Consider the following 16,103-nt stretch of genomic DNA (forward strand, 5'->3'; position numbering starts at 1 on the left):
AGAGAGTACTTTAGCGCTGGTTAGAAGTGGTAAAGTGTCCAGAGTATCAAAACCAGCCAAAACAAATTACAGCACAGGGTCCAAAAACAAGAGGTCAGAAGCTCAAAGTACAGGGAAACCACACCAAGAGCTGCCAGGTCTAACACGTATCCCCTCCAGCTGAACGTGGGGAAAACTACCGAACCCCTTGGGAGTTCTCTTCACTAAAGTGGAAACATCTGGAAAGACCATCAGTGTTAGTGTGTCTGTTTCAGGGCGGTGTTCCACCATAAAGTCCATTCCCTATAGGGAGATCGACCACTTCAACAGTTTAGGATTCTCACCACTCATCTGCATTAGCCATCTGAGGGGCCTGGGGTCTGTCTGAACGTGAGTTCTAAACAAGTAGGGTCTTGGCTTCTTTAGCACCTAGACCACAGTAAATGCTTCCCTTTCTATGCGCTCCACTTCTGTTTCCTGGGAAGTAACCTCCTACTGATGAAGGTGCTGCGCGCATGGCCTTCTTCAGAGTGTTAAACACAGTCTGGCACACCTCTGTCCAGATCACCTGACGTGGCAGATTTTTGGAAGTCAGCTCTGTCAAGGGAGCAACAATGGAGCCATACCCCTTGACAAATCTCCTGTAATATCCAGTGAGTCCAAAGAAGGCCCTCACCTCAGTCTGGGTCTTGGGGTGCCCAAGCCAGAATGGTATCAATCTTTGCCTGTAGGGGCGCCACCTGGCCGCTCCCTCCCTAGTTTACCAAGTACACCACAAACCCCTGCCCTATTTGGTACTTATTGGCCTTAAGTGTGACGCCTACACTTTGCAGGGCTTTCAACACTTCCTAGATGTAGTGCAAGTGCTCCTCCCTGGTGGAGCTGAAGACAGCAGTGTTGTCTATGTAGGCGGCACTGAAGTTCTCCAACCCCACCAGGACCTGGTTGGCCAGTCTCCGGAAGGTGGCAGGGGCGTTCTTCAACCCAAAGGGCATGACAAAAAACTGGTAGTGCCCCTCTGGTGTTGAGAACGCTAGCCTCTCTTTTGCCCCCTCAGTTAAGGCAATCTGCCAGTACCCAGATGTCAGATCAAATGTGCTGCGGAACTGGGCAGATCTCAACCAGTCAATGACCTCATCAGCTTGGGGGTGGGGTATGCATCAGTCCCAGTGAGAGCACTGAGCCCACTGTAGTCTACACAGAACATAAGTTCAGGTGTGACACCAGGTGGAGCAGCCTTGGGAACCCGAACTACAGGACTGGTATAAGGGCTGTTGAAGTGCTCAATCACCCCTTAATCCAGCATCTTAGAGACCTCCTCCTTGATGTTGTATTTCACTCTGTCAGTCACCCTGTAAAACTTGTTCTTGACAGGTCAATATCGTGGGTGCACCAATGGGTGACCCCAGGGGTGAATGAGAACCGGGAGGCGAACTGACCCAGTAAATGGTGGCAGTCCCTCTGCTGTTCTAGGGTCAGAGTAAGGGGGAGGTTCACACCCTCTACTGACCAATCCTGCTCTTTGGCAGACAGGAGGTCGGGGAGAGGTTCATTCTCCTCTTCCGCCCCATCATCCATGACCAAGAGCATGGTCAACTCAGACCTCTCAAAGTTAGGTTTGAGGTGGATGATGTGTAACACCCATAAAGGGTTTCTAGGAGTCTGCATGTCCAAGTAGGTGACACTACGTTTGTGCTCTTTCATCTCAAATGGCCCAGACCAATGGTCTACTGGGGAGCACATGGTTCTACTGGGGCCATCACTCACACTTTCTGGCCAGGCTGAAACTCAAGCAGAGTGGTATTCTGGTTATACCAGCATTTCATGTCTTCCTGACTAGCTTCCAGATTCTCTTGGGGGAGTTGCCGGAAGCGGGCTGCCTGGTTCCTGAAGGCCAGCATGTAACTGAACACATCCTGGGCGGGCTTCCTGGAAGCGTGCTCCCAGGCTGTTTTACCAAACTGAGAGGCGCTCTTACAGGGTACCCTTATAGAAGATCAAAAGGGATGAAGCCAACCCCCTTCTGTGGTACCTCCATGTAGGCAAACATCAGGGCTGGTAACATGACAACACACTTACGTGTCATGGGTTTAGAGAGACCCATAATCATGCCCTTCAGAGTATGGATGAATCTCTCAAGCAACCCATTGCTTTGGGGGTGGTAAGCCGTGGTGAACTTGTATGTTACACCTCACACCTTCCACATAACTTTCATGTACAGCGCCATGAAATTGATACCAAGGTCAGATACCACCTCCTTGAGGAAACCCATACCGGTAAAGATCTCCATCAGTGGCCCGGACACTGTGGGCACAGTCACAATCCTCAAGGGGATAGCTTCCGGATACCCGGTAGCATGGTCCACCAAGACCCGGATAGACCTGTTGCCCATGACTGTCTCGGGATCCAGAGGCCCCACAATGTCAATGCCTACCTGCTCAAAAGGGGTCCTTACAACAGGAAAGGCTTAGAGAGGAGCCTGGCACCCCTTCCCAGATTTGCCACTTGCCTGGCAGATCTGACAAGTCCTGCAGAACATATCTGAGTGCTTTCTCATTTGAGGCCAATAAAAGTGGGGGCCAAGCCTGTCAAAGGTCTTGCCCTGCCACAAATCATCTGCCAATGGCACATCATGAGCCAGACCAGTAAGAAGTCTCTGAAACACTGGGGTACCAACAGCACACAGGCTGCCTCAGGCTCTGAAACCTTAGGCTCACTGTACAGGTGATCATTCTCTCAGTAAAGTAGGTGAGTTTCAGAGGTGTCACCAGCTGCCTGGGTCTTGGCCTTTTTCCAAAGTCCCTCAAGGGTAGGTAACTTTTCCCTGGTGGGGCCTCCTTCCTGCTGCCAAATGGGTCAGCTCAGGCAGGTCCCCAGTTCAGCCACCTCTTCCCCTGTATGTTCTGGGCATCCCCCTCAGATTCAGCCTCCCCCCAGGCAATGGGAATTTCAGAAGGGGGTTACCAACGCCCCTTGCCCCTTCCTTTCTTGGCAGGCACTTGGGCCTCTGTTTCAGGCTCTAGGCCCTCTTGACTCCCCTCTATGGTGACCATGGACCATGTAGTCATGCTCTCCCACTCTGGCAATGCCAATATTTCCAAATGGGACCTGAGCTTCACCTCCTTCCAGGTAGTATGTTCTATGTCATTCCCTAGCAGACAGTCAACAGGCATGGATGGATTCATAACTACCCTCAAGGAACATGAGGCCCCCATCCCATTCAACGGGAACTTGAGCTACCAAGCATTGGCACTCAATGTTGTCTACTGCTACAACCTGGTGGACCACATTAGGGACTACGTGTTCTTGAGACACCAGATGACAATAGACTGTTGTTATACTGGCTCCCGTATCTCTAAGAACCTCCACCTGCCTCCCATTGATGGTAACCCACTGCCTGTACTTCTTTGTATTATCAGGCAAGAGGGTTATCTGGCCCACTTCACTCTCACAGAGGGAGATTAGAGGGTACCTCAGCTGGCTCCTCATCATTAACTGGGCCAATTCTTGCCAAAGAGCTACACTGGCCACCCCAAGTGTCTGCCTATCGGTGGCGGCTGTGCCCGCTTAGGACACTTGAGACTTCCTCTTATGTGCCCCTCCTGACCACAGGCATAGCACTCGATGGGTCTCTTCCCTGCAGGCTTACCTGAAGGGAACCAACTCTTCTTCTTAAAAGGGGCTGGAAATCCTTACTATGGGAACTAGTTTGGAGCCCTTTAGAGAACATCTTACTTTTATCCTTGTGCCCCCTTCTTCTTTTTTTGGGGACACTGCCCACCCTTTACAGAGTCTCCCCATACAACCTCTTGTGGACCCTAGTACTCACCCAACAGTCTGTTTCCTCAGCAAGCTTCCTGGGTTCAGTAAGCCTGCAGTCAATCAAGTGCTGGCGTAGCACTGGGAAACACAGACTAGACAAGTGATCCCATATAAACACATAAATATAAACAATATTTACAATATAAACAAATTGTAAAGCCCCTGGTAATCTGTTACCTGACTGCCTTCACCCAGCCATCCAGTGCTCTGCAAAATGAATCCACACACTCAGGCCAGGTCCTCCTTTCCCTGAATTTCTTTCTGTACATCTCTGGTGTCAGGTCATACCTGGTGATGAGAGTAATCTTCTTGTTAGAATAGATGAGCTCCCCAACTGCACCTAGTGCTTGAAAGGTGTGCCTCCCCTCTGCTGTGAAGTAGTTCCACTGGCCCGCCCCAGTCTCTCTCAGGGACCCCCTGCATGTGCTGCCTTATAGCCCTGAATCCACCTGTGGATGTAATCCTCCTTAGTGAACTCCTTTGTTACACTCTTGGGAAGGTACACTCTCCCCTCAGATTGCACTGAAGAAACACTGCCACCATCTGTTCTGGACCTGCTCCTGCAATCCAGCTCCTTCAAGCTCAGCTCCTGAGATAAATTCATTTTCTCCTGTCCCATGGCAATTATCTCCTTTTCCATAGCAAATCTTTCTTTCTCCTCCTCCCTCCTAGTCAGCTCCAGATCCCTTTCATGCTTGAGCCTTTCCATTTCCAGTTAGTACCTCCTGCTTTCCCACCTGTCCTCCAGTACCTCCTGGGTCAGTCCCTTGGAAGAGACAGAGCTGCCTGCCCTGGAGACCCTCCCTCCAGGCAATTCTTGGTTGTCCAAAAAACATCATGGATACTTTGCACCTCCACCTCCCCAGTGCCATTCTCCTTCCTTGTGGGCACATAAGCCTCCTTTACTGCCAGCAAGGCCCTAAGCACCTTTTGCAGGTCCTCCTTTTTAGTGAAGCTTTTAATAGGACACTTAAACTCCCTACAGAACGTTTTGAACTGAGGCACTGAATAGGTCTCCAGCCTCTCCTGCTCAAATACTGCTTCTACAGCTCCACCTGATGGCTTCCCAGACTGAGACATGATTGTGAGAAGGTTCAACAACTGTGCAAAGTTTAAAAGGCAGGAAAAATTCAAAAACAGGACAAATCAAAAAAATGCCAAGGAAAAAAGCAGTATGTGGTTGTGTAATGGTTTGCAATAAAACAGTAGTGTACACTAATCACTGTATGTCAAGTACAAATACAAGTCCTGTCCTCACTGCTGATCACCAGTGTTAGAAATGGGGTCTCTGGTTGGCAGTCAGTTTTAATTCTGTCCAAGCAGGGACCGTCACTCTAGTCCGGGTAAGGGAGATACACAGCCCAGATAACCTCTGCTCACCCTCTTGTTAGCCTGGCAGAAGCAGTCAGGCTTATCTCGGAGGCAATGTGTAAAGTATTTGTACAAAACACACACAGTAGCACAGTGGAAACAGCACAAAAGGACGCCCACCAGTTTAGAAATATAGGCAATATTTATCTAAATTAAACAAGACCAAAACAACAAAAATCAAACATACAAGATATGATTTTTGAAAATAAAAAGAGTCTTAGTCAATGGATGCACTGTTTTAGCACAAAGTACCTGCTATGCATCAAAAATAAAGCCTCAAGGGCGACGTTGAGTCAGAAAAGCAAGCGATGCGTCGATTCCTTACTTGCATGTGAGGCTGTGCATCGATTCTTTACTCACACTGGAGGGCGTTTAATCAATTCTTTTCTCGCAAGGGAGTCTGTGCGTCGATTCTGGGTGCACAGCCTCGGGTCCATGCGGGGATATTGAAGACTTTGACGCCCAGGATCTGTGGGTGCAAATTTCTGACATGCTGTACGAAGAGTCCGCGGTGAGAACAGGCGCTGCTTCATTTCTCCAGCTGCGAGGCAGGCACTGCATCAAATTTTCAGCTGCGAGACGGGCAGTGCCTTGATTTTTCTGACGCTCACACAGCTGTGCGTGGATTTTCCCCTGCAGGTTACCAGCTTACAATTCTAAGGGCCCAGGGACTGGATTAAGCACCACGGAGCAAGTCAGGACTCCAAGCAGAAAAGCCCAGACACTGGCATATGACGTCTTTGATGTCCCTGACACTTCAGAATAGGGAGCAAGCTCAGTCCAAGCCCTTGGAGAAACTTCATAAGCAGGATTTCAGAAAGCAAAGTTCAGTTATTTTCCTCTTCAGGCAGAAGCAGCAAGCCAGCACAGCAAGGTAACAGGTAGAGTGGCAGGTCATCCTCAAGCATCAAATTCTTCTCCTTGGCAAAGATTTCTCTTGATCCAGAAGTAATCTGAAAATCTGGGGTTTTGGGGCCCACTATGTATACTCATTTCTGCCTTTGAAGTAAGCAAACTTCAAAGGAAAGTCTCTGTTGTTCACAAGATCCTGGCTTGCCCAGGCCTGGCCCCAGACACATTCCAGGGGGTTGGAGTCTGCATTGTGTGTTAGGACAGGCGTAGCCCTTTCATGTGTAAGTGCCAGCTCCTCCCTCCCCACTCTAGCCCAGGAGACTCAGCAGGATATGTGCACTACATTCCCCAGCTCCCTTTGTGAGACAGTCTAGTGTGAATTCACAAACAGCCCAACTGTCAGTCTGACCCAGACATGGATTCCACAGGCAGACAGAGGCACAGAATGGTTAAGCAAGAAAATGCCCACTTTATAAAAGTTACAAATAAACAGGGTATCCCCTTATTCCCCAACAGAACTGGTAATCTAAACTTTAAAGCACACAATGTTCATGGAGGAATAATTTGCATACAAATTTTCAGCGATATTAAATACTATTATTGTTGTAATTACCATATATCAAGTTCCATAAACTAATAAATCTTCAAACAGCGTGTAATTTGTGTCTGGGAAAATGAAGAATGTTTATATATTCACTAATCATAAATCCATGAATATAGCAAAGCAACAGAGATTTTTTGTGTTTTTACATGATCGATTCATTTTCCCAGAAACAAATTACATGCTGTTTGAAGATTTCCTTATTTATGGAATTTGATCTATGGTTAATTACAACATTAATAGTATTTCATATCACTGAAATATTTGTTTGCAAATAATTCCTCCATGAACATTGTGTGCTTTACACTTTATAAAAGTGGCATTTTCAAACAGACAATCTAAAAACCAACTCTATCAAAATATGTATTTTTAAATTGTGAGTTCAGTGACCCCAAACTGCACATCCCTATCTGTTCCCAATGGGAAACTGCACGTAAAAGGTATTTAAAGATGGCCTCAATGTTAACCTAGGAAAGAGATAGGCCTTGCAATAGTGAAAAACAAATGTGGCAGTATTTCACTATCAGGACACGTAGAACACATCAGTACCTGTCCTACCTTTAAATACACTGCACCCTGCCCATGGGGCCACCCAGGGCGAATTGGCGGTTTAAAACTGCACACACAGACACTGCAGTAGCAGGTCTGAGACATGTTAACAGGGCTACTCATGTGGGTGTCACAATCACTGCTGCAGGCCCACTAGTAGCATTTCCTTTACTGGCCCCTGGCACCTCCAGTGCACTTTACTAGGGACTTACTAGTAAATCAGATATGCCAATCATGGATAAATTATTACCAAAAAAATTTAGACCGAGAGCATTTACACTTTAGCACTGACTGGTTAGCAGTGGTAAAGTGCCCAGAGTATCAAAACCAGCCAAAATGAATTACGGCACAGGGTCCAAAAACAGGAGGTCTGAAGCAAAAAGTACAGGGAAACCACGCTAAGTGCTGCCAAGTCTAGCAGTAACTTATGAATGCAGGTGTGTGTTAATTTACAATGATAAGTGTTAATAATAAACATATATCACACGTGAAAAAACACTTTTGAATTAAATGAAATCTAAGTGATTAACAGAAAATCCACAAGACAAGGGAAAATGTGGCATTAATATATGTTACATTTTTTAAGTTTAAAGGTGACATTAAATGTACATTTCATGTAAACCCACTGGTTTCATTGTGTAGTGCAATTACTACATTTTATTAGATTTATGTAGTTACCTTAAAGAGCAATGTATATGTATCTGATTTGGTAGTTTAGAAAAATGTTTTAACGCACCTGTATGGACACATTTTGAATTTGGGATTAATATGTCTTTTTGTGTAAGTGTCCATTGGCATGAAGGCAGTTTGGACCAAACTGGTAAATGTGAATAAAAGATAGAGGTGCATTTCTTTACATTTCTTAAACTACTATTATACATATATGCATTGGATATTACTGTACTATTGCTTGCAAGTATTTTTTTAAATGTACGAGTCCAGAGCTAATGTACACAGACAATTCTGAAGGTAACAGGTAAAACAGTCACTTACGTTTGGTTCCTGTAACAACAGGGTTGATTATTGTTGTGGTCCAGTAGCAGCAGCAAAGTTAGGACTTCTATGGTTGGGTTCATGGCAGCAAGGAAAGTGAAAAGCAGAAAAAAAAGGTAAGTTTTGGCCTTACTTGCCTTCGATTCTCTCATCTCAGGTGTGGAGGTTCAGCGGCACCTGCAAGTACAACTGGCCGTGGTCCCACCGCCACCCGCTATTGCCTATGGACCTGTCGGCGCAGATGGAAAATTATGGCAGTGGGGGTAGTACGCCGACGGACTTTCATCTATGGACCCTAGAGCATCTTAACAGAGCAGGCAGAGTGCCTAGCTGGCAGATGAATTATCTGATGGAAAACAACGGCGGGTCCAATTCTGCTAAGATCTAAATCATACCCTTTATCTCTTTTCTTATAAGTAGGAGCTGAGCCCCTGTGCCAATTGTCATCTTCTCTTTGTTTCATTTCAGCAAGTCATACGTTCTGTATTATAATTTATTTGATCTTCTTGAACCTTGCTAATATATTCTGTACTGCAAGTACTGAATCCTCAATTTCTAAAGATTCTGGAATGGTTCTTGGATGAAATCAGGTTAGAGCCAAAAAAGGAGAGAATCGTGTAGGGGGACTTGTAGTATGCAAACTTGGCTGCTGGTAAAAGAGATTTCCAGTTGTCTTGTTTGGTGTAAATATAACACCTCAGGAATTCTTCAAGGATTCTAATCAGTCTTTCCGTTTTTTGGTTGGCTTGAGGATGGAAGCCAGGAGTCAATGCCCAATGAATACCCAGTTTTTGATACAGAGATTTCCAAAATTCCGGGACGTATTAAGGGCTTCAGTCAGAAATGATTCTCAACGGCATCCCATGGAGTCGAAACAAAGCAGTGTAGAAGGTGTCAGCCATTTCCAAAGTGGTTGGCAATTTTGGAAGGGCTGAGAAATGGGCCATCATGATATAGGAATCCACGGTTACCATTACTGTAGTGCAAAGTCCAGAAGGAGACAGAGCCACAATAAAGTCAGAAAGTCAGTGGAAATTATTTCCTAGGGTCCAGAAGGAATTCTGGTACTAATAATAACCCAGTTTCCCCTTGTGTTTTATACTTACTTTGGGTGCATACTTCACACGTCTTGATAAAACTTTTCCATCAGACCTTTCTTCAGATTAGATTTTCCATGGCTGTTCTTCCTCGATGTTCTGAGATTATTGCATCATGGCAAGGTTGAAGTATTATTTGTGGAGATTTTTTTAAACAAATTGATTTTGAACAAAAAATCAGACCACTTATTTCGTTTAACTGATAATTAGTAAAATGTCTTTCTAGTTCATGTAGTTTTAACGATTTTGTACATTGAGAGATAGTTTCAAAACATTTTGAAGTAGTTGATGAATTGAAAGCTTGAGGACTAATTATTTTATCGACAGCCTTGAAGTTTTCTGATTCTGGATATCGTCTAGATACAGAATTAGCACCAACATTTTCAGATCGAGGAATGTAGGTAAGAAGAAAATCAAACTTTTGAAAGAAGTATGCCCAATGGGCCAGTCTACTACTCCAACCTTCAGCTTCTTGGAGTACTTGGAGTACTTGGAGATTTTGGTGGTCTTTCCTAACAATTACTCAAAACTATGCCCCAGTAGAAAATGTCTCCAGTCAGTAAAAGCTGATTTGATGGCTACAAGTTCCTTCTACAAAAAAGGCTAATTGTTCTCTTCTTGTGAGAATTGTTTTGATAAGAAAGCAATAAGGTATTCTTTGCTGTTACAGCTAACTGAGAAGCATTTGTTTCTAAAAGTAAAGGATTAGAGACACCGGGCTGAAGTAAAATGACAGCTTGAATGAATTCAGCTTTCAGATTTTTTAATGCTTACAGAGCTTCCTTTAAAAGGTCTTGTTCTTTAATAGGTCAGGAATTGGTGAGACCAGATAGAAAAGTTTCTGATGAATTTTAGATGATAGTTAGCCAAGCCTAGGAAGCTCTGAACCTCTTTCACAGAAGTGATAGTTGGCCAATCAAGGGTAGCTTTGACCTTTTGGGTATCCATGGCAATGCCTATAAAGGTTAGGACATATTCCAGATAATTTACAGATTATTTTCCAAATTTACATTTCTCTGGTTTGGCCCACAATGTGTGCTCTCTTTCCTAAGCTATAGAACTTGTTTGACTTGGAAAGAATAAGCTTCAGGGTCTTTCAAATAAACTAGAATGTCATCTAGATAAGCAACCATGGTCTGGAAAATTAGATCAGAAGAAACTGCGCTCATGAATTGCTGGACGACAGCATGGGCAAAGCAAATACCTAATGGCATTACTCAATATTCAAAATCTCCAAAATGTGTTTGGAAGGCTGTTTTCCTCTCATCTTCTGCTCGGATCAGGATAAGATGTAAGCTCCTCTTAGATCCAATTTGGGGAAGCTCTTAGCTCCTTGTATATCCTATGATATATCGGCGATAAGAGGTAAGTGGTATTGGTTTTTAACAGTTACTAAATGTAACCCCCTCTAATCTATACAAGGCCAAAGTCCAGAAGTTCCTTTCTTTCTTTGGCATAAAAATAGAGATGCCCAAGCAGGGGGGTTGCATGAAGCTATTAGAGCATTTTCCAGAGCAGCATCTAGATACTCCCTTAGGGCATGTTGTTCATGAAGAGACAAAGAACAAATAGGACCATAGGGAACTACTGAATTAGGAAGAAGAACAATGGCACAGTGAAAGTTCAATGCAGAAGTAATTCTATAGTTGATGTCTCTATGATTATGTCAAGGCAATCATAATAAGTATCAGGTATTTCAAAGACTTGAGTGACAGACTATAGATTTTCCATTTATTATGAGGAATTTAAAGAAAATATGTATTACTTGTAGTTTGATTGACACACATTTCAGAGCAAGAGAGCAAACCTTTTGCTGACCAAATAATAAAAAGGTTGTGCCTGGCTGCCTAACTAATAAAAAAAAAAATAGGAAAATGAAGGGAAGCGAGTAAACCAAAAATTGGTTTTCATAATGAGCTGCTCGCAGCTATTTCATATTAACTAGAATCTGATGTTAGGAATCTCACTAGATATCCATATAAACATTTGATTCACTGCAGTCAATAAGAACTCATACTGAGATACTATTCGGCTGATATAGGAATTCTCATTGTATGTGTATGAAACCAGAAAATTTGAAAAGTAGCGGGCAGGGGTATCTGATATTCACTCACCTCTAATCCAGGCCCTAGAGACAAGCTCGCTAGTTTCCATATCTAAGAAATTGGCCATTTGACTGGGGGATGTGGGGGGGGGAAACCTTCCTCAAGCAACAACCACAATCCTTGTCAGGGGGAATCACAAAAGTCACTAAATTAACTTGTGCTTAACCCTCTGGTAGATTGGCACAAAAGCAGTCAGGCTTAACTTAAATACATTGTGTTAAGTATTTATGCAGCACACAAACAATAATAAAGGGAAAACACAACACAATAAAAACCCCAAATCAATTTATAAAAAAAAGTATATTTCACAAATAACATGAGACCAAAACAATAAAAATCTAATCTGTATACCAGAGATATGCAGTATGAAAGGTTTAAGTAAAAATGGCACAAGAAGCAGCATGCACTAACTGTGTGTATCTGGTAGCACTCAACTGGGACAAAGTGAAAGTTGAGGCTGACTGCAATGGAGTGCAGGCCAGATTCAGGGACCAGAATAGTCCCACTGAAAAAGTTACCTTCTCAAAGTCCAGCATGCAGAGTTCAAAATATCAGGTATTCACAGGAGGAGCTCAACTGATGCCTGTCAAGAGTCTAGGACAAGGCTAGGCACCTCTTGGGGATAAGGAACAGACTCCAGTAGAGGCCAGCAGGGCTTAGGCAGGTCCAGTCATGGCCAAATGCAGCACATCAGCTGGGAAGTTGCAGGGAGACCTCTGGAGCGTGTTGTGTCCTTGTAGGCTAGAATAAGGTGTGAGCTACTTGACCCTGGAGTCACTCTGGGTAGCCTGGAATGAAGGGAGCAGATCCACTCTTCCTCCTCAGAGGACAGGGCAGTCCCAAAGAGCAGGCTAACCCTCTAAAGAACAAAGAAGGCCTCAAGCAGCAGGGCAGTCCCTGTGGGACAAAGCGGGCTTCAAGCAGCATGTAGTCCTCTGGCAGTCCTTGGAAGAACAAGGCAGGCCTTAAGCAGCAAGGCAGTCCTCTGGGAACAAGTATTGTCCACGGGTCCAGGAGTGCACTAATCAGGGGATCAGGTGGTCCACTAGTCATACCCTGTGCCCGCCTTTGAAGTGGGGGGAAACTTCTAGTCCACCTCTCATCTGATTCTGAAAAGTTAATTCCGTCCTCCTACTTTCGTTGCCTAGGCTCCAAGAAGTCTAGGGTAGCAATATGCTACTGTCAAGTTCCTTTGGGAGTGTGCTAGAGCCAGCCATTTGAAATGTAAATGTGCAGGTAACAGCTCTGCCCCTCCCATCCTGGCAGGAAGGTCCTATCCCAGCTTACCAAGTCATATTGTTCACTGACTGGGCCCAATATGCCTTCCTGATATCAGAACAATTAAATGACCCAGTCAGCTGGAAACTCCTAGAAGACCTCAGAAGGTTTAGGCCAGGAAAATGCAAATTTTATAAAAGAGGAGTTTTCAAAATTGGAATCTAAAATCTATTAGCATTGAAGAGGATTTTAAATTACAGTTCATTTGAGCTCAAGCATGACATTTCTACCTGCTCTCAAGTAAAAGTTAGCACCTATTAAATATAATAAAATAACCTATGGGAGAGATAGGCCTTAGAGTAGTGGAAAACAAATTTAGACGTTTTTCACTACCAGAACATGTAAAACTTAAAAACACATGTCCTACTTTTTAAATACAATGTGCCCTGCACTATGGACTGTTTAGGGTCTACTTTGGGGGTGGCTCATGTGTATTAAAAAGGAAGGTCTAGGCCTGGAAAATAAGTTTATTTTGTCAGGTCAAATTATCAGTTTAAAACTGCACTACAGGCTGCAATAGCAGGCCAGAGACACGTTTTAAAAGGCTACTTTTAGAGGAGGGCATAATGAGTGCTGCTGCCCACTAGTACTATTTAAGTTATAGGCCGTAGGTACCCATGGTACTGTATACGAGGGGCTTACAAGTAAATTAAATTTACCAATTAGTTGTACCCCAGGTGTACTCTGTTTTGTGGGGGAGCTAAAGCACTTTAGCACTGGTTAGTAGTGGTAAGGTGCACAGAGTCCTAAAAGCCAAGACAAAATGGTCTGGGGTGACCGTGCAGAGAGAGCCAAATCCAACACCTGACTTGCCAGTCATGAGTAGGATGTACAGGACAGGAAGTTATCAAATGTTTTCGACTTCTAGACCTTTCTTCTTCGGTTAAGGGACCCTTCGTCCTTGGACTCCCAGCCCTTATGTGTTTCCTTGGCAGGTGATCTAAAAGCCTAATTGGCTTTGGACTGTCTCTGATACTCTAACTCCCTTTCCTGGAAGTGGTTATCAATTTGAATAGCAAGTAGGCTGAGATTTTTAAGGTAGAATGGTATAACAACAGCAAGTTCGTCCATGGTCTCATGCCTTAATCGCTTGTGGAAAAGAATAAATAAGGTAGAATCAGCCCAATTAAGTTCTCATGCTAGATCTTTAAATCTTAACACATAGGATTGGAGGTCCATGGCTCCTTCACAAACTTATAGTATTTCTTCCTGCACTTTGAATTGATGGTCCTCATGTTCAAGCTTCTTTAAAAATTCCGGTAAGAAGGCCTCACAATTATCCACTAAAGGGCTCTCACTGGGCAAAATGGCATTGCCCAAGACAAGGCATTTCTGGTAGTGCTGCTGAGGACGAATTCCACCTTTGATGGGTCAGTGACATGGATATGGGCTGTGAAGGTCAAGCAAACCTGGCAGGTGTTCAGAAAGGAGGATCCACAGTGCCTTGTAGTATATCTAATGACTGACAAAGTGAAGCATTTTCCCTGGTCAAGGTCTAAACTTGTAATGTGAGATAATTAACTACTGCCAGAAGTTCTTGGATCTGAGGCACTTATTGAACCTGATCAATTTTTCATTTAAACTGGTGCCACAACATGATAATAGCAGGTCTTTTGGGTCATGCTTGGAGTCTCTTTTGGGTACTAAAGAGGGGCCTTTCATAGACAGAGGTAGTCCCGACACTGGGTTAAGCATGAGTACTGCTTCAGAAAAAAAAAATAGTATGGAGACAAAAAAACTGGAGACCAGAAAACCCTTTTTACGGACAGGCCAATCAGCAGCCAAAAAGCAGGGGATACAAGAACTGGAACTGAAGAGCACGAAAGTCCACAAGGTCAAGGGAGTGAGCAGTGGAATAAAAACATTTGTGATAACTTGAACCAACGATGGACACTTCCTTTTACAGGACAAAAACAATGTTACATCACGCCACAAAGGCTCAGCCATTTGATTTGGGGATTAAAAGAAACATAATGCAATATTCACCAAAAAGATATTAAAAATTAATACTATTCAGGCATCTAAATAAAATATATGCATGCATGGTAATTTCCCTTCAACTTAAATGGTACTGTTTTTTTGGATGATTTTTCACTTAACTGAATTTCCCTTTCTAAAATGGCACCCTTCGAGGATGCTATTGTGTCCGTATGTGGGCAGGTGTATCCGGTACCGGGATGGCAAGCTGCTCGCAGCACGTCCAATGGCAGAAATTAAACATCAATGACAGCTGTGGTAGACCTGTGGGCGAAGTAAAATTTAGCGCTGTGTTCTGGGATTTATTTACGTCTTTTTCTATAGTGTTTTGCACACTTGCAGAGATGCTGTAATCTATGTATATTGGTGATATTTTCAACTACATGGCCCCTTGTTCTGCTTTCTAGGAAGCTCAAGAATCTTTTACGGTATTTCAAACTACTGTCAACTTTTCCAACTATGTGAATTGCTTGATCAATACTTATTTTGTTCGTTGTGGAGTTTAACCCCTTCGCTGCCAGGCCTTTTCCCCTCCTGTGCAGGAGCCTTTTTTTGGCTATTTGGGGCAGTCCGCGCTTAGACCCTCATAACTTTTTCTCCACACAAACTACCCATGCCAAATTTGCGTCCTTTTTTTCCAACATCCTAGGGATTCTAGGGGTACCCAGACTTTGTGGATTCCCTTGAAGGAGACCAAGAAATTGGCCAAAATACAGCGAAAATTTCGTTTTTTTCAAACAAATGGGGAAAAAGGGCTGCAGATGAAGGCTTGTGTTTTTTACCCTAAGAATGGCATCAACAAAGAGTTTATGGAGCTAAAATCACCATCTTCCCAGCTTTCAGGAACTTGAATCACAAAACCCCATTTTTCAACACAATTTTGTCATTTTACTGGGACATACCCCATTTATACTATTTGTTGTGCTTTCAGCCTCCTTCCAGTTAGTGACAGAAATGGGTGTGAAACCAATGGTGGATCCCCGAAAGCTAAACAGTTCTGAAAAGTAGACAAAATTCTGAATTCAGCAAGGGGTCATTTGTGTAGATCCTACAATGGTTTCCTATAGAAAATAACAGCTGAAATAAAAGAATATTGAAATTGAGGTGAACAAAACAGCCATTTTTCTCCACGTTTTACTCTGTAACTTTTTCTTGCTATGTCATATTTTCAAAAACAAAATACTCTTACGTCTGCTGGACCCTTCTGGTTGCGCGGATATATAGGGCTTGTAGGTTTATCAAGAACCCTAGGTACTCTGAGCCAATAAAGGAGCTGCACCTTGCAACGGGTTTTCATTGTATACCGGGCACACAGCAATTATTTTGCTGAAATAGAAAAAGTGAGAAATAGGTATCAAGAAAACCTTTGTATTTACAAAATGGGCACAAGATAAGGTGTTGAGAAGCAGTGGTTATTTGCACATCTCTGAATTCCAAGGTGCCCATACTAGCATGTGAATTACAGGGCATTTCTCAAAT

Source organism: Pleurodeles waltl, chromosome 3_1 (genome assembly GCF_031143425.1).
Source record: "Pleurodeles waltl isolate 20211129_DDA chromosome 3_1, aPleWal1.hap1.20221129, whole genome shotgun sequence".
Taxonomy (NCBI): domain Eukaryota; kingdom Metazoa; phylum Chordata; class Amphibia; order Caudata; family Salamandridae; genus Pleurodeles; species Pleurodeles waltl.